The 23,414-nt window shown below is 50.7% G+C and overlaps 1 protein-coding gene across 1 annotated transcript in view; it reads left to right on the top strand.

The window, feature by feature from the left end:
* SFRP1 (secreted frizzled related protein 1) overlaps positions 1–23,414 on the top strand; it is a 38,857-nt gene that overhangs the window by 12,539 nt on the left and 2,904 nt on the right. The window lies entirely within an intron of this gene.

Genomic DNA, 23,414 nt, shown 5'->3' with positions numbered 1-23,414 from the left:
ACTTTCAGAGTTTGTGGGATGGGGATGGACTGAAGTCTGTGCCTAACACATGGAAGGAGCTCAGCAATCATTGATTTCTGTTTTCCTGGAGAGAAGCAGGCAGTGCAACAGAGGAGAAAGACCACGGGCTTCGGGCCACATAGGCTTGGAGTAATTCCCATCCCAATAAGCTGAGCAACCGTGAGGAAGGCCCTAAACCACGAGGAAGGCTCCTTCTGAGCCCGTCTCCTCACTTGCAAAATGGGGGTGGCGATTCGTGTGTTACTGTGGGGAGAACGGAATTAAGTGTGTGCAGTTCCTGGAGTATGGTGGCCACTCCATCCACGTTGGGTATCCCTTCCTTGAAAGAATTGTCTCGGGGTGGAAATTAGCTTAGGTAGGAAGATCTTACTGCTAATGAAGTTGTCTGGTTTGGCAAAATTTTTAGGAAATGAAATGGACTGTCCTGACTAATTCTCAGGTTAACAGAGGATTAAGCTGAAAAAGCCTTTTTAAAAGCCCATTTGGAAAAACTTGAACCAAACCCAAACCAAACCAAAGCAGACAGAAAACCCCTGAGCACTAGCAGTTTTTGTCATTGGAAAGCTGGGTGTCATTACACAGCTAAGGCTATAGGACACAGGGAGCTTGGGCTGAATATAGGCCGATTCCAGGACACCCCCACCGAAGTTTTTTTCTCTTTGGATTTTTGTGTTTTTAAGAAATCTTATTCCTTATATGAGCTTTTCTGCTCCCAGTTTATTAGGGTCTGTTGAAGAGAAGTTTTGGACCTTGGGTGTTACGCTTTTCCCGCTTTTTCTCTGCAGTATCTGCAGGGTAGATTTCAGTTCATGTCCCAGCAAAACGAAGTGTGACGTTCGGTACATCCCAACAAAACGATGTGATGTTCGGTACGTACCCGCCTTAACTGAAAACAGGCCGTGTGGAGAAGCCACTGAACATGTAATATCGGTAAATTTTGTCCCATTTTGCAAAAACGAGCCAGAAGCTCCCAATCTGTGTTTTTTTGAAAGGAGAACAAATGGCCAAAGAAATGTCAGGCCCTTGCCCTGCCGCAGCCTGCTTAGAGCAGCCAATGAAACATGCATTAGCTTTGGAAGGCTTCTCAAAGGCCTATAGATTGCGCTTGAAATCTTTGTTTAGTCTTTCAGGAACACTGTCACATGGATGATTTATCAAAGAAAGTTGTTTATCTGGCAGTAAAATAAACTCTGGGCCTGTTCAGGCTAAGATTTCCCGTGAATTTCTACCAAGGTAAACACTGGCAACTGGCAGGTTGCAGATTCCGTGTGAAAGCCAGACACATACAATAAATATTTGAGCTACAGCTTTGCCGTGTAAGAGGCCCGACCTGTCACTGGTGCTGTCACTCTCGCTGTGCCTGGGAGGACCTGGCACTGCAGCCTGGTCCGCTGGGCCTCTAGGAGCAAGAAATGGCTGGGCCTGTGTGCACAGGAGCTGCCCCTGCTGGGTGGGCCTCCCTGGGCTTGAGTGCCACTTAGTGCTGGCACTGGGGACTTCCTGGTTCAGAGGGGACAGGCCTCAGGACGGCTTCCCTCAGCATCACACAAACAGCCTGTGATGAGTTACGAGGGAAGTGAACCAGAAGCGGGCAGCTTGGGTTTCTTTGAAAATAGACAGTTGCTGAACCAGATTGGCAGGGGCTGGGGCGTGGTGTGGGCGGGGAAGGCGCTGGGAATTCTGCTGAGCTGGAATTGCTGTGGCAGAAGTGCTGAGGTGCTTCCCTGGGATCTCTGGCTTTGCTCATCAGTGGTTGTGAGCCGTCTGCTTGGGAATAAAGAGGGCGAGTCCGGCTCTGTGAGTCCCGCTCAGGACCTGTCTCAGTGATGGGTGAATGAATCAATGGACGGTGGTGATGGAGAAGAGAGAAAACACAGCCTTCTCCGTCTTTGAGAGGATGATGTGGAGGTCATTTTTCACAGCGGCTTTTCAGGGAGAGACTGCGGAGTTACAAACTGCTCCTTCTTAGCCCCAGAGGCTGGACCTTCTAGACCACTGTAGTCTTGGTCGGGGTTGTTAGCAGAGAACTGAGTTTAAAGGTCTTCGTGGGCACCTTCTGTAACCTAGGCCCCACTCTGGGTGTCTCGCGTCCCAACTTCCTTGCTGGGTCAGGAAGGGGAAGCAGCACCCTGCAGGAGAGGTGACACTTGTGTCTGTGTAATGAGGGCTCGTGTGGGGCACCTGTGCGCGGGTTTGAGTCCTGAGAATAAACAGCCCTTCCAGGTTGGGTTTGTGAGGCCAGTCGGTTTTGACGACTCTTAGGGATTGATGTGCAGGTAACAGATGGCTTACTGGCTTGCAGATATGTTGGGGAATAAAGGAATATTTTTCTGTAGGGCAGGCAGGAGGGGAATCATTTACAAATTCTGAAAGGATGTCTGTGAGTTGCACAGAGATGCCCACACGGTGCTTTGACAATGGGGAGAAATTAGGAACCAGCTTCTCTAAACTATGTTCTGGTTCCTTTGGGGGACAGGATTATGAGTGGGATTTTCCTTTCCTTGTTTTCTCCAGCCCTTCCATCAGTGTTTTCCCCAGGACGTTTCCTCAGTACCAGAGATATGTTCTTTCTTTGTGAGCCCCTGGAAAATTAATTCACATCTCTGTGCCTTCTACAACAGAGCCTTTCAGCGTCTGGAAATGGCAGGATGGAATTGCCAACTCTGTGTTCGGCAGTGGAGGTAGAAGCAGGGCCTGGAATGAGCCCTCTAAACCCTCAGAGACAGCCGGCACCTGCAGAAAGTCCCCTCACGCAGCAGAGCACCACGTGGGGCGGCGGCACCAGCTGCCACGCACAGGTCTTGGGTGCAGGTTCTTATGTGTCTGTGGCAGAGATGGCCTGTGTGCTCAGGCTTCCTGTGGTCCCAGCTCTGTACTGGGGGCGTGGCTTCTGTCCTCCAAAAATTTAAGAATATGGTAGATGCGGCAGGCCTCGGCCATGCTTGTTTCTCTCTGTTCCTGGTGATTTCAGGTGCTTTAGTCACGCAGGGGTGTCCAAACTTTTGGCATTTCTGGGCCACACTGGAAGGAGAAGAGTTGTCTTGGGCCATACATTAAATACATTGTGCATGTAATTAAAAAAAAATTTCATAATGTTTAAAGTGAATTTATGATTTTGTGTTGGGCCACATTCATAGCCATCCTAGGCCATGTGTGGCCCGTGGGCAGCAGGTTGGACACCCCTGCTTTAGTGTGTATTCCCATCCCTCAGTCCTGAAGGAGGAAGGGATTTTTGGGGGGTTGGGGTGGGGCTGAAGAAATTCAGGCCAGTTTCCTGGAAGAGAGGAGTATCCTAACCTCGGGCTTACGATTCATGGAGAAGGTAAAGAAAAACATTCCTGGTGTCAGGGTGAGGGATAGAAAAGGGAGTGAAGAGTCAAAACAAGCAGTAATTCTTAAAGGAACAAAACTTAAATCAGGTCAGTAAATGCAGGTAAAGAATGTCATTCGTCCTTTCTGGCTACTGTGTAAGGGCTAGCCACGGCCAAGGACGTTGGGTCTCAAAGGCCGAATTGAGGTGTGGAGAAGAGGGGTTGTTTCTTCTCACTCGCCGCTGCCTGTGTGTCCCACTGGAGGGTGGCAAGGTCCCGGTGGCACTGGGCCTGCTCCCCATGAGTGAGCAGCAGATGGACTGGGTGGGTGTGTTACAGTGGTCACCCATTCCATGGGGCCATGGGCCCAGGTCAGAGACACTGCCTGGCGAGGCTGGGCTGCAGGAGGGAAGCAGATGAATCACTAAGAATTGGTGTCACTCTGGCCCAGGTGCTGGGAAGTGGAAGGGCGAACCTCCACCGAACCCGCAGCCGCTCCCACCCACAGGGAGCAGGGCTACCTGGAGAGTCACAGCCTTTGTTCTGAGAGTCAGAGGCGCAAGGTGCCACATGACAGCCAGCACCCAGCCTCTTGGGTTACAGCTTCTTTAAACACATATTCATTTAAAAACAGGCATGTGATATGTATGTGCACATGTGTGCCTATGTGCACACATGCATTTTCTGTTTTTTTTAAAAAGATTTTATTTTATTTTTAGACAGAGGAGGAGGGAGGGAGAGAAACAGCAAAGTGTGGTTGCCTCTGTTTACCCCCAACTGGGGGTCTGTCCTGCAACCCAGACATATGCCCTGACTGAGAATCAAACCAGTGACCCTTTGGTTCACAGGCAGGCTCAGTTCATGGAGCGACACCAGCCAGGTTGCATTTTCTTTTGAAAATCTAACTGTCTGCTGGATGTGTGGATTCTTGCACAGATTTAATTGAACAGATGATTCTTGGTCTTCTACTGAGTACATGGCCCTGCTTGTACTTTATAGGTGCACATGCTGACTTTGTGATCGACACCCAGAGAGATGTCAGCTGTGCAGATGCGAGTGTTTGTATCATTTCTTCCCAATGTCCAGGAAGAGGGCAGTGCCCATAGTCAGAGCCAAAGCGAGCAACCACCTCTTCCTTCCAGGTGCTCCGAACCCTGCGTCGAGCCTGTGGCAAGAAAGCTCAGACCTTAGGTGGGCAGAAGACAGGTCACCTAAAATGTGTGCACCTAAGCACAAGCAGGGGGGATTTTCAGTAGGTCCAGTTCCATCCTATTGCACGTTGCCTTTTAAACTGGACTCTGAGTGAGAGCCCTGCACAGAGCCGCCTTGTCAAAGTATGAGCACCCCGCTTTATCATGCCTCCACCTGACTGAACAGGAGCTGGTGAGTTTTGGAGGTGGGGTGAAGGTGTGTCTGTGGGCAAGCTCAAGGGAGGACTGGGGTGCCTCGCCCTCCGCATTGCTGCGGCCAGCTTGAGGCCCGAGCTTCGCTTGTCCTGGGCTTCCCCAAGGTGCACCTCTTCTGCGTCTCAGGCCCTGGCACTCAGCCCTCCTGTGCTACTCGGCGTAGTGCTTCCTGCCCTAGAGACAGAAGTGCCTCAATGAACTGATTGCACGTTAGTTAGCATGAGAGACGGAATGAATGCCAGCAGAAGGGAAGCGAGGAGAATTGGTGTCAGGATCAGCACTGGTTCGCGCACGCAAGAATGGTTGTGCAGGACGATGAGGGCATATAAAGGAAAAAAACGTGCGTACGATACTGTGCCCTCAAATGCTGAGATTTTTGTAATAGGTAAGAACTAGGAGCCATGGGAGCATAGAGGAGGGGACAGTTCTTCCCAGACAGAAAGTCAGGGAAAGCTCTGGAGAGGAGAGGTGCCTTGTGCTGTCCTCCAGGGAATTGGTAGGAGTTGGCCAAGCTGAAAAGATGGGCATAGGAAAAATATTCTAGGCTGAGGGCCCAGGAGAGATCAAGACATGGAAGAGTGGTGTTGTCTGTACGTTGGGGCATGGTAATTCTCTCTGTGGTCAGCTCATGAGGTCTGGAGGGTGGGTATATAGAAACACAATTGATGAAGCTGGCCACAGTCAGCTCATGGTGATCTCGAATGCTGGGCCAGAGCATGGAGCCCTGTCTGGTTGGACCTGGTGGAGAAGCACGAGGAGCCTATTTGAAAATGTTACCGTTGCTTCTGCTGTAGCCGCCATTGAGGAGGAGCAGCAGCCACGGCTCTCCACTGCCCTGTGGCCGTGGGCCTCAACAAGGGCCCCAAAGCGGCAAAGAACGTGAGCAAGCCGAGGCACAGCCACCACCACGGCACCTCACCAAGCACGCCAAGTTCGTGCGGGACAGGCCCCCGGAGGTGTGTGGCTTCGCTCCTGTGAGTGGCCCGCCATGGATCTGCTCAAGGTCTGTAAGGACAGGGGGGCCCTGAAATTCATTGAGAAAAGGGTGGGGACACACATCCGTGCCAAGAGGACGAGAGAATATCTTTGTGGCCATGAGGAAGGCAGCAGCCAAGGAGGACTGGGCCCCACCCCCTCTGTGTAATAAAACCTGTTTAGGAAAAGAAAAGAAAATGTTACGTTTACTCACATCTTAAAAGAAGAGCTCGAGTGGGGAGCAGGGGGAGAAGGAGGACGCCTGAAAGAGAAGGTACTCACTGATCCTCCTGATGAAGCATGAACAGCAGAACTTCAGGCACTGGGTGGGGTGTTTGGGTGAGGGTGGGGAGGGGGAAGCGAGGAGGCCCTCAGTTGCATCTCATAAGGACGGGCTCAGGGCAGTGCTGGCTGGGCCTGGGCCAGCCTGGGGCCACCCACTTGAGGAGCTCCCGAAGGCTGTCCTGATGGGGTCAGCATGGAGGGGCTGTCTGCTGTGGCCAGGGCCCCTGAGGGACCTTCTTCTGAGACTGTGGAGCAGGAGCCAGAGCTCGTAATCAGCTCGGGGTTGGGTCACTGCAGAGCTGGTCATTATCAAGAGCAGTCATCGTTAGGAGCTGTCATAAACTGCCCTGACTTTTCTCTCCAGACCTTGTTAGTGGCCCAGGCAGGCAGCAAACAGTGCTTCTGGAGCCAGCCCTGTGGTCATTGGACTGGTAATGGCATTAGTCAGGGCCTGAGGGGCCAGGTCAGTTCAGGTGTCTGGGGTTTGCTGGAGGAAGGAGCCAGGAGGGGTGAGGGCTGCAATATAGGACAAGGGGAGAGGCCTCAGTTGGGGTGCATTTGTGGCTTGTGTGTGTGTTCATGTCTGTGTGTATATGCGGAGGTCTGGGTTGTGGGTTTAGGTGCTTGTGCGTAGCCATGTGGTGCAGTGAGTTGCGTGCACATGTGATTGTCCGTCAGCTCATAGCCTGTCTGCCTGGCAAGTACAGCCATGGCAGACAGCTGCTTGCAGAGCTAATGGGAGCCTGCTCTTACACAGGGCCGGGCCTCTCAGTGCTTAGTCTCCACTGGTGAGGGCAGAGGCAGGCTTACTGCTTCCCCCATCGCTTCCCAGTGAGGCCTTCCAGAACATGGGCCTGCTTTCCCCGGGCTGGGGAAGCCCACAGAGATTCCTCTGCAGCATGCCTTTACGCAAACCCATCTTGAAGTCTAGGGTACACTCCTGCAGTCCTGGTGTTTTTTTATTACTCCAAATGCCAACTTGGCCTACTTTGGTAGGTTTTAGTGTTTGCAGCCAGTCCACTGAGGACTGCTGGTTCTCTGGGCAGGAGTCACTTCCTTAGCAGATTCCTGTGGGGAGCAGGGATTATCTAAAGGGCATGCTGTAATCCCAGGGGTTTGAAAACTAGGATGGAAAGAACATGCTTGGCCTCAGGAGTCATAGGGATCTAAGGTCCAGGCCTGGATTGACCACCTGCTGTGTCAGCTCAGTCAGGCCACTTACCCTCTTTGTGACTCCGTTTACCTCCCTGTCACAAAACAAAAAAAAACCTGTACAAGGAGATGTGATGCGATTGACAATAAAACAATTCTGGAGGCCTGGGATCTCTTTCTGGCACTGCCCCCGAATGGCTCTGTGAGTCAGGCCGGTCTGTCAGAGTCTCTGAGCCCGTTTCCTTAAGCAAGTTGTAGGGGTCACCCTAAGTCATCTCTAGGGCTCCTTCCAGCCCTGAAATTATATAGTTTTATTCTGCATATATTTTGTGATGTGGCTTCTTTTTAAGATTTTATTTTTATTTGTTTTTAGAGAGAGGAGAAGGAAGGGAGAGAAACATTTATGTGGGAGAGAAACATCGCTTGGTTGCCTCTTGTGTGTTCCCAACTGAGGACCTCGCCTGCCACTCAGGCACATGCCCTGACCTGGAATGGAACTGGTAACCTTTAGATTCACAGGCTGGTGCTCAGTAATCCAAGCCACACCAGCCAGGGCTGGTTTCTTGATAGAATATTGTTGTTGGCAACTCCCTGTTCCCCAGAAGTTTCTCTTGGGAACACTTGGCCTTCATCGTGGGCGCCTGTGGAAGAGAAGCCAGTGTCTAGAGTGTGCAACAGTTGAAAAGCGAGTTGGATGCCCTCATCCAAGAGTTGAGTTGGGGGTGGAGTCGGGTTGCAGGACCACCGCCAACGCAGCGCGTTGTTACGTTGTAGATGAGCGTTTCCTGGCAGTGCCTGAGGGGCTGCTGGACATCCTGACCTCAGCTCCACTTTGGACCCATTTCACTTTGGGGATCCCCCTTCGGACCTTGTCTTTGAGGTTCTCGCTCCTTCCTGTGTTTAGTCAGAAACCCAGGGATGGAGGACATAGGCCCCTCTTTGCCTGCATGGGGCAGGCACAGTCAGATGGGAAGGCATTTGGAGGCGTGGAGCAAGTGACTCGTAAGGACCACTCTCTAAACCTCACAGTCGAGTTTTAATTCCAGCTCCACAATTTACCAACCATGAGACCTTGGCCAACTATAGTTCCCAGCACCCCCAGTTTTCTTAGCTACCAAACAGGATGATTGTGCACACTTGTCAGAACTTGCCTGTAGACCCCATGAGAGCCTATCCAAGTGACCTAGACATGACAAAGTGAAAACTCCCTCTCACGAGTTACCCCGTGGCAGCCGGTCACAGGTGCCGTCTCCCTGCCTCGCTTGGCATCCCCAGGAGTCGCTTTCTCTTCAGGCTGAGGCTGTCAGCAGGCCCAGCGTGGCCATTTTTTCCTGAAAGCATTTACAACGTAAGCTACACACTTGGCTTTCCTTAAAAATGAAAAATAAAGGTTGAAGGCATTTTACAGATGTACCAACTCAGGCTAGTAATAGTGATATTTCTCTCGAAGGAGCTCTATCGCTCTAGAGGTTCTTAAAACACAGGCTGGCCTAACCCTTGAGCATCTCTGGGCTCGCAAAGGAATGCATATCACCTGAAGACTCAGGCCCAGAACCATGGGGTGGGAGAGGAGACTTGGGAAATCGAGGCCTGTGTCTTTGTGCCAGCCTGGCCCCCAAAGAAGGGCCAGGGGTGTGGCAGGCCCTGGTGCACACATGTCACATGTGGGGGTGACCACTCTGTGTTGTTCCTCTACACTGATACTGGCGTGTAGAATGAGTGTTTAGCCTCCCTTTGGCCCACGGTGACTGATGGCAGGTACTTGGTGTACAGTGGTTGGAAACTGAGCTGCCAAGCCGTTGTTCCCAGACCTAGATATTGCACAGTCCGGCTGGATGTTTCCCGAGTTCTAAGGGGCCTGCTGATTCTCCCCTCTCCCTCCTCAAATGGATAAGCCCCTGTGTTTGAAGATGTCTGCCTCTCAGGGCTGTGGGTGTTAGGAAAACAGTCGTTGAGAGCTGAGACTGTCTAGTCCAGCAAAGGGAAGACTTGCTCTGTGTGGGTTTGGGAGAGTCTAGCTTGGCGAGGAAATAAAACTGTGATTAACAAGGTAGTAGGGTCTGCATCACAGGAGCCATTCAGAGGCCGGATGGTGCCTTCCCTGTGATACCCAGACGGCCTGCATTTGGTGGGAAGGCAGAAGGCACGCCCCTGTGCTACTTCCCAGCCCTGGCGTCCAATCTTGGAGTGTCCAGGATTCAGTGATTTACGGAGTGCTTGTTACCTGCTTTCCACTTGGGAGGTGGCTGTGTTGGTGGGTGAGCCTTCCTTCTCTTAAGGATATCAGATTACTTTCCTGAAGAAGGTAGAGGAATAAACAGAGACCCCCCCCCCGCCCCAGCTCACGAGATCACCCAGAACCTGGAGTGCCACCTCTGAAATGCATTTCTGTGGTGCCAACTGCATGCGCGGACCCATTCTTCTGCCAGGAAAGGGCCAGCTCCTGGGTGTGTGGAAACACACCCTCAAGTTCGCTCCTAGAGGCATATCTTTGTGATGAAGACCAGAGAGATGGCTTGGAGCCTTCTGGTGCTCGTGACTTCTGGGGGAATGGTCTTCCAGTTGCCAGAGAGGAGGCCCCACAAACCTGGAATGAAGTGCAGGCCCCGGGCTGGGCCTCCCTCTTCTCCTCCCCTGTCCTACCCTTTCTTCTTCATATAAGCAAGACCATCTGGTCTACCCCATTCTCGTATCAGTTTTCTTGGGGACTTTAAAAAAATCCCTTTTTGCTTTCACAGTTGTATAACTGTGTGTGATGGGGGAGGGTGGTGAGAATGTTGAGCCTGAAGCTGCCCCTTCACTGGAAAAGGAAAAGAATCAATAGACTGTTGTTGATTTTTCGGAGTGACTGACAGCTCTTTGCCTGCAGCCTTCTTTTCTTACAGACTTAATGTGTCTTCTGGCAGGTTTCCTTGTTTTGTGTGGTTGCTCGGGTGGGGAGTAGTCGAGCCTAGCGGAGAGCTCAGCACCTTCCCTGTATTTCGCTCATTGTCCCGTCCAGTTCCCCCTTGTCCTGAAGCTCTTTGGGAGTCAGTTGGTGGGCTGAATCTGGTCTGGGCCAGCGGAAAACTCTCTGTGCCCCTGCCTTGCCCTTCAGGCTCCTGAGAAAGAGAAACCCAGGTGGAGCTGAGAGCTGCCAGTTCTTCCCGTGGAGTCCTCAGCATAGGACACACAGAGCTCCTTCTCACATGGTCCGGGGGCCATCGTCAGCCTCTCCCAGGCCTGCTGGGCTGGTGGTGTGAGGTCCGGGAGCCCACGCTCCCCAGGGTGAGAGTTCCCAGGAGCACGTGCTCTGTCTCAGCCCCTGCCTCTCCCCAAACTGCTCCTCAGAGGAAGATGGGCCAGGGCCTCTCCTGGACAGGTGGCCCCGAGGTTGCTCAGTAAGTTTCCTGAGAATCTTAGGGTTCTGTTTTTTTCCACAGAGTTCCTCTGTGCTCACACAAACAGGTAACGGTGGTGGTGTTGGATGCCAGGTGGGTGCTGCTGACACTTGTGCTGTGGCCCCACTAGGGCACCCGTGTCCAGGGGACAGGCTGGCCAGAGAGTCAGTCTGAGAAAATGAAAAAATGCTAATCAGCACTATGTATTGTATGAATTAATCAATAGATGTAAGAAAACTGGAGGGATGATTTTTTTTTCCTTCTAGAAAAGCAGTGTTCATCTGGGAGGTTTTTACCAGCTCAGCAGCTGATTTCGGCCTGACCTTCTGGCCCCTCTGTTGGATTGTCTTCAAGTAAATCTGGAGAACTGCTGAAAAAGCAACCTGGTGCCTGCTCACTGCCTTCCAAGGACGGTTTCGCCGCATTTCCTGTCCACCTCTAGCGCTGTCTGGTCCGGAGGACTTGACTTATTTCCAGGAAGAAGGTGTAAAGATCCTTCTATTCACATTGCAGAGGGAGACTCCACTAACTTTGAAGGGAGGGGCCCAGGAAGAGGAGATGGCCACCCAGTAGGCTCTCCTGATGTGCACCGGGGAAGTGTGCTTCTTGTTACAGCAAGGGGAAGAAGCACAGCTGTGGCTGTGTTCTGAAGCTCAAGAAACAAAGATACTGGAATCTAAATGACAGAGGGAGAAGTAGGGTAGGGGATGCGTGCTGTCAAATGTCACAAAATGAAAAGCAAGGGTTGAAATTCAACAGTGCTCTTAACTGGGAAACAGTTGGAATCTTCACTCTTTTGGGAGTAGGGAAAGAACGAGGCAACCGTTGATGGTCACAGCTTCAGGAAAGACCGCAGGGAAACGAACCAGAATTCTAAAGCCAGGGGTATTTTGCCTAAACACAGTAGAAAACTGTTTGCACTTTTCTACTTCTCCTGAAGGCAGAGCGCTGCTTAAAAGATCGGGCAGAAGTTTAAGAAATAAATGAGTCAGTGAGTGAAGGGTAAAAAAGGCACAAATCTATACATCTATACATAGTCAGTGTATTTGTGAATATGTAACTTAGTTTCGAAAAGGCTATATAAAATAAAATAAAAATGTATAATACAACAGAGGTTTAAAATTAAGAGTAAGTTTGCCATTTTCAAAATGCTTTCCCATACATGAGTTTATTTTTACACTGAGCCTACCAGCCACCCTGTGAGGAATGGAAACTATGATTATCCCCCTTTTTAGGTTGAGGAAAATGAAACTCAGAGGGTAAGTGACTTGCCCAAGGTCACACAGCGGAGTTGCTATTCAGACACAGGGTGGCATGGGTAGGCCTCAGGAATCAGATGTTCCAGCCAACCCTTCATGGTTCTCGGGGCCGATTGGCTCCATCTGCTGAGGGACAGTAATGCAGTGAGGCTGGGGTTGGCTTGCATTGGTTTCTTAGGACCACCACTACACGTGACCACGAACCAGGTGGCATCCACAACAGAAATGTGCTGTGTCACGGTTGAGGAGGCCAGGGGTGCAAAGTCTATGTTCCTCCTGGACTCTCTGAAGGGAGACTCTGTTCCACGCTTCTCTGTGGAAAGGAGCCACATTGCATGGCGGTCCTGGACCCCGAGGTCTCATCTTTCCTGATCGGACGTGTGCGTGAAATGCTTCCTATCAGAGGGGGTGTCAGTGTCCTCGGAACCCTGCACGCAGCCCTTCAGGCTACCGGTCGTAATTAGCCATAGAGAGCATGCTGTGTGAGGGGTGGCTTCACAGCACACCCTCCATTTGTGACACGTCGGTGCCGTGGCTGTTATCTGTACAGTGTCTCAATGCACATCTGCGAAAGGTCTAAACTGGTACCGGCGCCTGTACAGCATCTGACAGTGGACAGGGTGCCTTCCCGCCTACCAGCTTCTCTGAAGCCTTCAGATGGTAGCCGGGGGCTCATTCATTTTGTGTTCTGAAGTGACTGTGTTGCAGCACCAGCTGTGGTCAGGGGCAAGGTGACATTTGCCTTCCATCTTCCCCTGCCTGTGGCTGTCACCCCAATCCTCCTATGCAGAGATAGTGAGGGCTGCTGCGACTCAGCTTCCTCAGCAAATCCAGGAGGGGCCTGCTCAACCGCTTCCACCCCTGCTTGGCACTGGGGTGAAGCCTGCTGCTGAGGCTTGTGTGGTGGGCGCCCCCTGAGCGATGCCTGAGGTGTTGGAGAGGAGCTGCAGCAGAGGGGACACGCCCTCGCTCCTGGGTGGGGCAGTGGCCCCGGGAACAAGGTGTAGGAGCACTTGGCAGGTGGCACAAGAACTGGGGACAGGAACTGAGAGTGTCAACACTGAGGTCAGCTCCATGGCCCCCTCTGTCAGTAGTGGGCACACCTGCTGGGGCACTGGGCACTTCAGGCCAGTCCCACCGAGCTCCAGGCCAGAGCCTTCACCCCAAACTCCTGGGATCATGACTATTCGGAAGGAAAGGGTGCATTGTACGTGGAGAGTAGGGATGTGCCCATTCACAAAAAAATCTGCCAGATCTGCAGTCAGAAACTTGGTAAACACCCAGAAAACGTGTGTCGCCTGAATGGTCCGAGTGCCTTCGGGAGCTGGGGCAGGGCCCTGGTGTGTGGTCTGGACAGCTCTTTCCTGCTAAGTACTGTCTCTGTGGTGCCCTGAGTCTCGTTCACCCATTAGACCTGGTGTGACTCTCCTCTGGGCCTGGGGCTGTCTGTCCCTCCTCTGGGTCCCCCTCAGCCTCCACGGCCATGGGGAAACTTGTTTGTTCTCTTACACCTGTTTCTGTCTCATTTTTTAATAAGTAAGTGGCTGTCCTGAGAAGGAAATGGAGAGCAGAGTGCGGAGCACACGTATTTCCACTGCCTTGATTGCCCTTGCACGGCCTCTCCCATTCAGCCAGGGGAGTCAAACTCATTGTCACCGGGGGCCACATCAGCCTCTTGGTTGCCTCCAAAGGGCCAAATGTAATATTAGGACTGTATCAATGTAACTGCTCCTTAACTAGGGGCATGGAGCTTGACACTGCCGCTGAGCAGAAACAAGGTGGAGGGCCGGGTCCAGCCCGCGGGCCTTGTGTTTGCTACCTGTGCCTTAGACTCTCAGAACCTCCACCTGTTACTTGTGTGTGGGGCTCCAAATGGGCAGAGAGAGAGAGAGAACAGAGTCAGTGAAGGTCAGAGGACCTAGAAGCAGGAATCAGGACATCCAGCCTGAGGCCGATACCACTGGCCGCCCTGGGTGTGTGCCAGCGGAGCTCACCAGAGAGTGCAGACCGTAGGAAATAGAGACCAGCTTTGAGTTGGGCCTGGGTGCCGACTCCCATTTTACTTTGTAGACTCTTGGCTCCAACCAAACCTTAAATGTCGCCTTTGGAGACCAGCATTTCTCTTCCTCTTGTTTGGTGTCCATTATAATCCACCTGGCTACAGCTCTGTTTCCCGAGGGGCTGGCTGGGTGAAAGATAGGAGAACCATATGTGCTCTGTTGCCCCTTCTTGGCACTCACAGTGAAGCTGGGAGCTGCCCCATCTCCTGGACAGGAGTCTCTTGCTGTTTACACAAAGCCTGGAAAGGCTGAGAAAAATACAACAGAAAATGCAAGTGCAGAAAGGTGGATGCGCAGGGTCAGAGATGGGAATCAGTAGGAGGATCCTTGTGTCAGGGCCGGCGGGACCTTGGTTTCTGCTTCAGTGAGTCCTGTGATGGTTGGGACGCAGGATCTGGGGCACGGGCTTGCCTTTTTTTCTTCTTCTTCTTCTTTGTGCTTTCCTAGCTTGGTACTGTAGAGAAGTCCAAAATGACTCTGAGAGGTGTGTCCCTCGCTGAATCCTTTGCTTTGCATGATCAGGGTTTCTATATTGAATTTCTAGACATAGAAAGAAAATAGATTTAGAAGATTGTCAGCGCTGGAGTGGAAATTGGGATTAACTGGTCCACGTGGCTACACCGAGAACCAAGGGAAGGAAAACAATTTACTCAGGTTTGCACAAAAGTTAGCGATGGAGTCTGAACCAGAAGCTGAACTCTGCTGACTCTGGACTTAAGAGTCCTTTCCTTTGAAACATGCGCCTCTTGCTATCAACGCTTTTGTCTTCCTGACTTTGCAGGAATCCACCGCTGAGAGGCAGGGGCCCATGGGCCTCTGCAGTTCTGAACCCAGTGCTAGACCAGCTCACCCAAGGGCCACTGGGTCTCGGACGTGCTCGTGTGGGTCTTGCTGACTTCAGCAGAGCTTCCATGCATTCGCAGGGCTGTCCTGGGCCTCCGGGATGTTGAAACGCCATCTGAGAAAGTGTCTTCTGAACACACCACAGTGAATAATCAAGGCCACAGATCACAAAGCCCACCTCACCCTCTCCCGCCTCACTCTTTGAACTGGTGGTTCTCGGATAAGGTCCCCAGATCAGCAGCATCAGTATCGCTTGGGACCTTGTTAGAAATGCAAATCCTTGGGTCCCCTCCCATTGCTACCAAATCAGAAACTCTGGGGGCAGTTCAGCAGTCTGCATTTTTAACAAGTGCTCCAGGTGATTGTGATGACACTAAAGTTAGAGGACTGCTGTCTTAAGCATCTCTCAGAGCCAGGGGTAGCTCATGGCTCTTCTGATTCATTGGTTGTGACACTCCCCACTTTTTTCCTTCCAAGAGACCGCTCCACACTCCATCTTGCCATTCGTGCGAACGGTAGGGGGTGGAATGGAGAGGAATGGAAAACCAGTGACCCTGCGGCAGGAAGACCTGTTTGCCTTGGCAGGTTCGCCTGGACTTGGAGCCAAGATTCAATCAATCCTGGTGATTGACTTTATTTAAGCGATTCTCCCATTCTCCTCTGCCTCCTGCTTGGGGAGCTGGGGTGGGGGAGGGATACAGTGCTTCCTGGAAGCAGGGGCCCAAAGCTCTTCTTTGTCCCACTCTGAGGCCCATACCCCTGCTGACAAGAGCTGCTAGTGCACACGTCTCCCCAAAGAAAACCACACTAGGCAGCTCTTGGCTCTTAAAGTGGGGTTTTCATTTTGCACCATTAGCTTAAACCGGTGGGGACTTAACACAATCCATGAAATGAAGCAATTAGGCAGCAGGATCCCACTGGCTGACATCAGTGCCGTTGCGCTGCGTGTGAGTGTGTTGGGGGGCTGTAACGTTGAAACTCCACTTTCCTGCCCGCCCCCCCCACCTCCCCAAGATGTCTGAGGTCCGGAAAACAACAACGCCAATAAACAAGTTGTCTCGAGTTAAGTCACTCAGGAGCATTTTCTACATCTGCTGTTTCTGTGAGAGGAAAAAAAAGCTGCTTTTAATATCTTTTTTTTTGGTGGGGGTTGGTTTTCTTTCTTTCTTTTTTGCTAACGTATGTCCTGCAGTCAGTAAATGCATGTAAGTATGCAGCGTGTGGTTTGTGGTCAGGGCAGCGAGTCTGAGTTATTGTGACCAAGTGTAGCTCCTTTCTTTGCTAAATGAATTAATGATGCCAAATACCCGCTCCTGCTGGGAGCGGAGAGGGCTGCTGAGCTGCCACTGCTGGGCCTTCCTCTGGCGCCAGTGCCCGGAAGCCAGTGCGTGGAGGCGCCCAGACCCTCTGCTGAGAGTGTTGGAAGGAGGCTGCAGTTGCTCACAGCCCAGCCTTACCCAGCGCCGTTACCCAGTCTCAGAATGCACAGTTGGATTATGGGGATGGCGCTTTCTGCCTCAGGCACGCCCACCCAAGAGATTTGTGAGAATGGGGTAGGAAGTAGAAAATCGAGTCCTCTCTGTTTTTGTTGCTTAGTAGGGTCTTCTTCTTGAACAGGCGTTTTCATGGGAAGGCTCTATGCAGGGTAAGAGGTGTGAGCTGAGGCCACAGAGCGGATGCCCGGGCGCCCAGTTGTGCGCTCCCCCCCGGATCCAGGGGGCCATACCAGAGTCTGCCAGTCCTGCCCGCCTGCTTCTCACATCACCTATTTTTGAACTTTGGCCTTCTGTGTAAGAGAAAGCAATTTAGGGGAAAAAGCAAGTCATCGGGAATCCGGGTATGTGCCCCGTTGTTTGCTGTGGGGTGAGTTTTCAGGAGCACTGGTCAGAGAAAACGGATCCACGTGTTTGTGCAATTGTCCCCAGGGTCTCCTGGGGCACCATTCATCCCCTCTTCTCTGCTTGGGGGAGCCGTGGGAGACAGCAGTGAGCTTTGGCGGGGACCCTGTGGGCAGGTCCTCAGAGCCTCCAGCTGTATGGCCTCAGGTGAGTCACTTCGGAGTGTCAGTCTCTCCATCCCTCCATCCTTCCCTCTGCTGAACTCGGTGTAACATCTCTTCCAGTCAAGGAAAAACTTCAAATCCTAACCTAGTTGATTTTTTATCAGAAAAATGGTGGGGATTGAGTAGACCTGTAGGCCACTCCCTTACGCCAAATGCAGTTAAACCAGAATTTTATTCAAGTATAACCCTTCAGAAGCCCCACCTCCTGACCAGCTGCCCTAGTTGAAGGGACAGTGGAGGACCTGGAAATGTAATCTGTGTTTCTGAGATTTCATGTTTTGTGATTCATGTATTATTGGGAGACTATATACTTTATTTATTTTTTTTGTTTCAAAATCAATGCAGCTTGAAGAGTCAAAGAGTAATGAAAGGCTTTTAACAAAAATGGCAGTCCCTGGCCCCAGCCATGCCTTCTCTCTGCTAATTCCCACAGCACAGAGGTAATCGTTTTCGCCGTTTCTTGTGGTATTTAACATGGTTATAGTTTGACTTCTGAATTTTAATTTTTAAGACATCATTTGTTATTGAGGATAAAGATTTACAGTCCCACACTCTCTCCAGTTCTCCCCAGTAGCTATATCACACTGTTGGTTAAATCCATATTCGATGCCTAATTCATTCTCACTATGTAAATACCATCCGCAGCTGTGCCACGTAGTACGCTGCATTTATGTTTCCTTTCTTGTACACCTCCCCGCCCCTTGAGTTGGTAATTGCCTCCTTTCATTTTTCCCAGTGCTTATGTTAGTGTTAAGCATTCAGCCCCGAACTTTGCTGCAGGTAATGTCCCCGGGACCTCTTTCCCGGTCTTCGCCTGGACTGGCTGAGCTTTAGGCCTGCCACCCAGTTGCTCTGGAAAAACCATTCTAAGACTTGCATACCTTTTATTTTAAGTTTGATCTTTGGTTTTCTGAATTCTGTGTCTTCTTATTCTGCACTTTTGTAGAGTAAGGGCATCATGGCGAGGTTTCCTGAGAGAAGATAGGTGGGAGATAATTTTTCTTTAATCATCGAATGCCTGAAAATATCTTCATTCTCCTCGCACACGCTGTTTGTGAGTCGGGCTCAGCGTCAAACGTGGGAACCTTGAATGCGTTGACTGGGTACTGTGCAGCTTCTGGCACCGCTGTTGCGGTTCTGATGCCGGCTCCCCTTGCCTTAGTGTGTACCCTCTCCTTTTTCCAGAGGATTTTAAAAGTTCTCCTTATCCCTGGTGTTTCTAAATGCCATGATTGATTGAGCTGGGGACTGATTGATCTGAGAACTCATGTTCCTCATTTCTGGGAAATTTTCTTGTATTATTTCTTTGACACTGAAGAGTGAAGCACTCAGTTGGAAGCTCTTTGTGCATTTGCGCGACCTGTGATTTGTGGTGCCTTGGGTTGGAGTTCCATTGTGGGAGCTGCAGGTCTTGTATGCTGGGCTGCCAGTTTCTTTAGATAGAAACCCTCCCGTTCACTGACTGGGGAGTATAACTGGTGTTCTAAGACCTGAGGGTCTCAGATTCACTCTGCAGACTTTCAGTTAGTGCGGCACCTCACTGCCCCGTCCTGTCTGGCGTAGCTAAGCTAAGCCCAGTCTGCTGGTTCAAACCTTCTGGAGAGAATAACATTCTTGGCTGCTGCTGGAGTTGGTGAAGGACAGTCACCTGGATTTATGGCCCAGACAAGTAGATCTGAGTATCCGTACATACCTTTCCCCAGTTCCTATGTTCAACAGCCTCTGCGATGGAGGGCAGGAGTGCGCAGGGGCCCCAGTTCATGAGTGTTTCTGGGTTCTGCAGTGTGGATCGACTCATTCTTACTGGCAGCTGAGTTTTAGCTTTTCCTCTCCCTGTCCAGCAAGCTTCCACCACCCATTTGCTTTCTATTAAACTAAATGTTGATAGGCTCGTGTTTCCTTTACCATTTTCCTGCCTGTGTTTATAACTTTTTTTTTTACTATGATTCTAAAGTGACTCCGAGAAGTGGAAATGATTGCATGCCCTCAATCTAACATGTTTGGCTGGAAGTGGCTGGCAGTGAATCCTCACAAACATTCCAGAAGCTTGGTGGCTGTCAGTGTGGTGTACCTTTTCTTCCCACTTCCCATTGGTTGTCAGCTCTCTGGAATTCGCCCTCACCCCTGTGGGTCCTGGCCCCCCACAGGTCATCAGCGACCCCTGATTGCCAAGTCGGGGGTCTAGTCTCACACTCCTTCCCAAACTGCGCAGCATTTGTGATCAGGAGCGGGAGCATTTTCTCCATTCAAAACACCTTCCTCCTGTGCTTTCTGGGTCCCCAGGCTGCCTGGTTTTCCGTGTGTTCCTGTGATGACTTTTGTAATAACTCTTCTCGCCCCTGTGAAACTACTCCCCTCCCCTCCCCTCCCCTCCCCTCCCCTCCCCTCTGTACTTGACTCTTCACTGTAACTACTATCTGTAACCAGATGAGTCACAAATCTGATTACTAACCCAGCTCCATGCTCACCTTTCCCAGCAGATCTTTCTTGTATTCCTGCAGCAATTCCTTGCTTTTGGTTGTGTAAATGACTGGCCCGTGGCTAATACTAATCCTACATCCCAGCACCCTGTCTAGGTCACTGGAAGGATGGTGGCACCATTAGTATAGGCAGATCAGGAGGAAGAGATGGTTTTGAAGAGAGGCTGGGTTTGTCTTGAGTGTAATGAGTTTCCTGTTCCCATTGCAGTCTCGGAGATATGGCCAAGCCTCGTGAGAAGTATACCAAGGAAGAATAATTTGTGGGGAAAAAATATGGCTTAGGCAACTGAAGTGGAATGAAACTTTGAAGGTCTTCCTGAATATAAGAGATTATTTATTTTAAGATTGCTGAGAAAGGCTTGGACGGCTCCTAATTGTAATCCTAAATTTGGGGTTTTCAAAGTTTCTAGGTCTCTGGATTTTGCACTGACTGGTGAGGTGAAAGGTGGGAGTAATAATCCTCTACTCCTGAAGGATGCCAAGTTGCTGCTAACCACAAACAAAAACACAAAGCCCCCAGGAAGTGTTTTGTTGACTTGTTGCTTTGTTTTAGTTCAGAGCCCCTCCGTGACCAGTAGCCGAGGTCAAGGGCACAGCATGGGGGTGCTGGAGACAGCTTTGCTGCCACAGGTATCTCCCAGCATGGTGCTCTGGGTGGTAGTACCTCTTGGCCTGTAGACTTCCCCTCAGACTTTGTAGATGGAAAACACACTCAGGGAGCTCAAAACCAGATTTTGCGGTCACACAGGTAGAACCCAGGACCCAGGACCGGTCCGTTGCACTAGTTGCTGCCTCCGGGGGCCTCTCCTCCCTGTCCACCACCACCGCCACGGGCATTGCAAACTTGGAAAGCAGTCCAAGGGCATGACCCCTGGGATCCAGGCGCTGTCTGCATGGTGGTGGCTGGAAGAGGCGGCGATCAGTCCCAGGCTGCCACTGGGCCAGCACCCACCCCGATGCAGCAGCCCCTCAGTGAGGCACGGTGGGGGGTTGCCCATGGATCCACAGGCACAGGGAAATCAGCCTCCGACGGCTAATCGCCTATCCAAACATTGTTGGTAATCTGCATCCCTAAAATAAACCCTTGAGAGATGGAAAGATGTTAGTAATTTCTGGCCATATGTGCCTCCTCCTTCCCTGCTTTCCTTACCTCAAAAAAGAAAGTGAGCCAAATGGCAGGGAATAAAGAGCCTAATGCAGAACACATTTCCATCATTTGATTTCCTCTCTCCCTGTGCTGTCCCCCCACTTATGTAAACTGAATTCCTTTACACAGTCATGGCAAAGGACCATTAATTTTTGATTTGAGTTGTGATTAAAAGCAATACAATCAAAAGAGTGAGATAATTTCCACTGAAGCAACATCATTCGAAGCCCAGGCATGGTATGGTAGGAAAGAGCGGGCTCTTCGAGGTCAAGTGTGGCTTCTAATTCTGATTCTGTCCCCTCACAAATGGTGGCTGTGTGTTGTCATTACTTAACTTGAGTCCTTCGCCTTGTACTAACTAATAAAGACGATTTTTCACTTGGATGCTGTGAGCCACACTGACTGCACCTATCCTGTGCCAATAGGCAGAGCCAGGCACGTGGTGAGTACTTAAAAACGGATGACTCACTTCTCTGCAGAAAAGAGGGTGCCTGCATGGTCAGCGGGGTGTGCGTGGGCCTCTCCTGGTAGTGGAATTGATCACTCCTATGGCGATGCATTGCTCCCCGCGTTAGACTTTGGGATGTAGCTTGAGACTCATCTAATGCATGGGGCCACTTCCGAGAGGGTCTTGTGAAAGGAGCAGAATTGTTCCCTGCTGCCTTTCTTTGTGGCTCCTCCTAGTCCCACGTGCTCTGTTTGGCAGAGCGGAGGCAGAGATGGGCCTGAATAGTGAGTCTCCTCTTACTGGCTCCTCACTCAGTCCCACTGAGCACCTTTCTCATTTAACCAGCCACGGAGTAGCACAACTGAAGTCTTTTCTCAAGTGAACCCCAGGTACAAGGTTTTGTAAACCAGCAAGGGGAGCTTACCCAGGTGTGGGCCTGTTTGGGCACGCCTGGGGTAAGGTCCAGGAGGGGCGGTTTCTGCTGCTTTCCATTCTGCATCCCCCCTGCTGGTCCCACTGCACTCGGTCCACAGAGGGGGTGGGAGTCAGGCATCAGCAGCAGTGCTGACCAATGGCTGGTTTGGGCTGGGGGAGGGCTAAAGAACAGACCACAGTGGGAAGTGGCCCTGCTCCGCCATGTGTGCGGGGAAGCCTGGACCAGCCCGTGACGTCAGTAATAATCCTCAGCAAGAGCCTTTTGTTGATCGGTGCCCAGTTCCTGAGCCTTCTGCCACCCTAGGGAGTGAGGCATTTCATAAGAAACACCAGGTCTAGGGTATGATGTGGGGTTAAGAAGGTTGCAAGGTCTGGAGCCCTTTTTGTAAGGAAAAAAAAGGGGGGAACACGTTGAATTTACTGACTTTGACTCATTCATTAAATATTTGTTCCTAGGACTTTTCCCCTCTCCCCTTTATTCTTGGGTTAGACCAAGGGCGTGCTTTCTAATCAGCTAAATGTTAGATTATAAAGCCTTCACAGTGCAGCTTTTCCTTTGCCAGAATAGTGTCTGTCAACCAGGAGGAACTCTTTACCGTTTCATAAGTAAACTCATTTTAAAATGTGGGTGAAACTGGGAATAGAGTCTGCACTCCTCCCTCTTATTTTCTTGGTCCATTTAATCAGTTCTCTTAAGTTTCGGGTTCATTATAAAGACTTGTGCAACCATAAAGTCGGCCTGGGCAGCCAAGGGGTTCAAAGTGCACATTCAAACATGGGTGTCAATTTAGGAGCAGTGAGGTCCTAAATTGACTTTGGGCAAGTCAACGTAACCCCTTAGGCCTCAGTTTTCTCATCTGACAGCTGAGAAAATCATTGCACCTTCCTCATGTAGCGGTTCGGTTTAATGGAGGAAAGGCATGGCACCTACTCAGCACAGTCTCTGGCATGCTGTATGCGTTCATCATTGTTAGCTATTGTGATTTACTTCCGGTTCAAGCCTTTCCCCATGGGGCGTGGGTGGAGTTCTCTGCATTAGTAAAAAGAGGGGGCTGAGTAATTTTGAGTTCGGAGGGATGCAGAGGATGTACAGATGTTCTGGTGATTAGCATCCAGACAAAGATGTTCAGCTCCTTTGGAAACACGTGGGGCTGGCTGGTCTGACAGAGGAGAATGGGTTGCAGTAGCGATGCCATGTGCTGATGACGGACAACTTGGAGAATGCCTCCACACTGAGTTATCTCCATCAGCTGACCCGGTGCAGCCATCGCCAAAGTCTCTGGGGCACACATTCACATTAAAATAATGTTAAGTCAGGGGCTAGAGAAACAAAGAAAAGAGACGTCAGGGTCGGTGGACACCCTCGCTTTCTTTCCCTTCCTGGGGGTTGGTGCTCAGCATGGAAGCAGCCCACGTACCTTATTAGCTTGGAGAGTTCATCACCTGGACTTGTCTGTCAGGACGTCACCAGGACTTGCTCTAATCCATTAAGAAGTCAAAATAGGGTTTGGTGCCGTGTGGATCTGCTCAGTGGATAAAACATTCATGGCACCTGCTGGAGGCTGATGAGTGGTTGACAAAACATTAGCAGTCAAAACTCCTTAAAATGTGCTGTCAAAACTCCTTGAAAGACATACTTGCGGGGCTCCGATTTCTCCAGTGCTGAGGTTGGGCATTGATGTTTAATGCACTTGAACGTGACCATTTGAAGCACCCTGTAACTTCCCCTTGCTGGGTGTGTGCACATAGAAGGTTGTTTAGAGGAAACAACTTTCAAGAACTTTATGACCCTTGGATGTTAAAAAAAACCTTCACCAATGACTTTCTCTTAAAAATAAAAATGTAGGGTACGATTTTGAATGCAGAAGTCTAAAGCATCAGATCATATGGATTATATTGGACTACACAGTCCCCTTCTCTTAAAGCATTGTGGGGTATGCTGAGTCACCGAGTTTTAACAAAGAGAAATAGGATTAGGTTTCAAAAATGTATTTGAGACTTGTGACACCTTGGTATGGGCGCCACAAAACTGGAATCTGTACATACAGGTTGACTGAGAACACTGGTACTTATTTATAAAACTGTCCCTTTTTGCTTGCTCTTTGCCTTGCATTTGACCTTCCTTTTCAGCCAGAGGTTTGGGTGATTGC

The sequence above is a fragment of the Sturnira hondurensis genome, unplaced genomic scaffold, assembly GCF_014824575.4.
Source record: "Sturnira hondurensis isolate 20B ecotype Veracruz unplaced genomic scaffold, ASM1482457v3 Scaffold0008640, whole genome shotgun sequence".
In the NCBI taxonomy this organism is placed as follows: domain Eukaryota; kingdom Metazoa; phylum Chordata; class Mammalia; order Chiroptera; family Phyllostomidae; genus Sturnira; species Sturnira hondurensis.
This window is presented reverse-complemented; position numbering and strand designations above follow the sequence as displayed.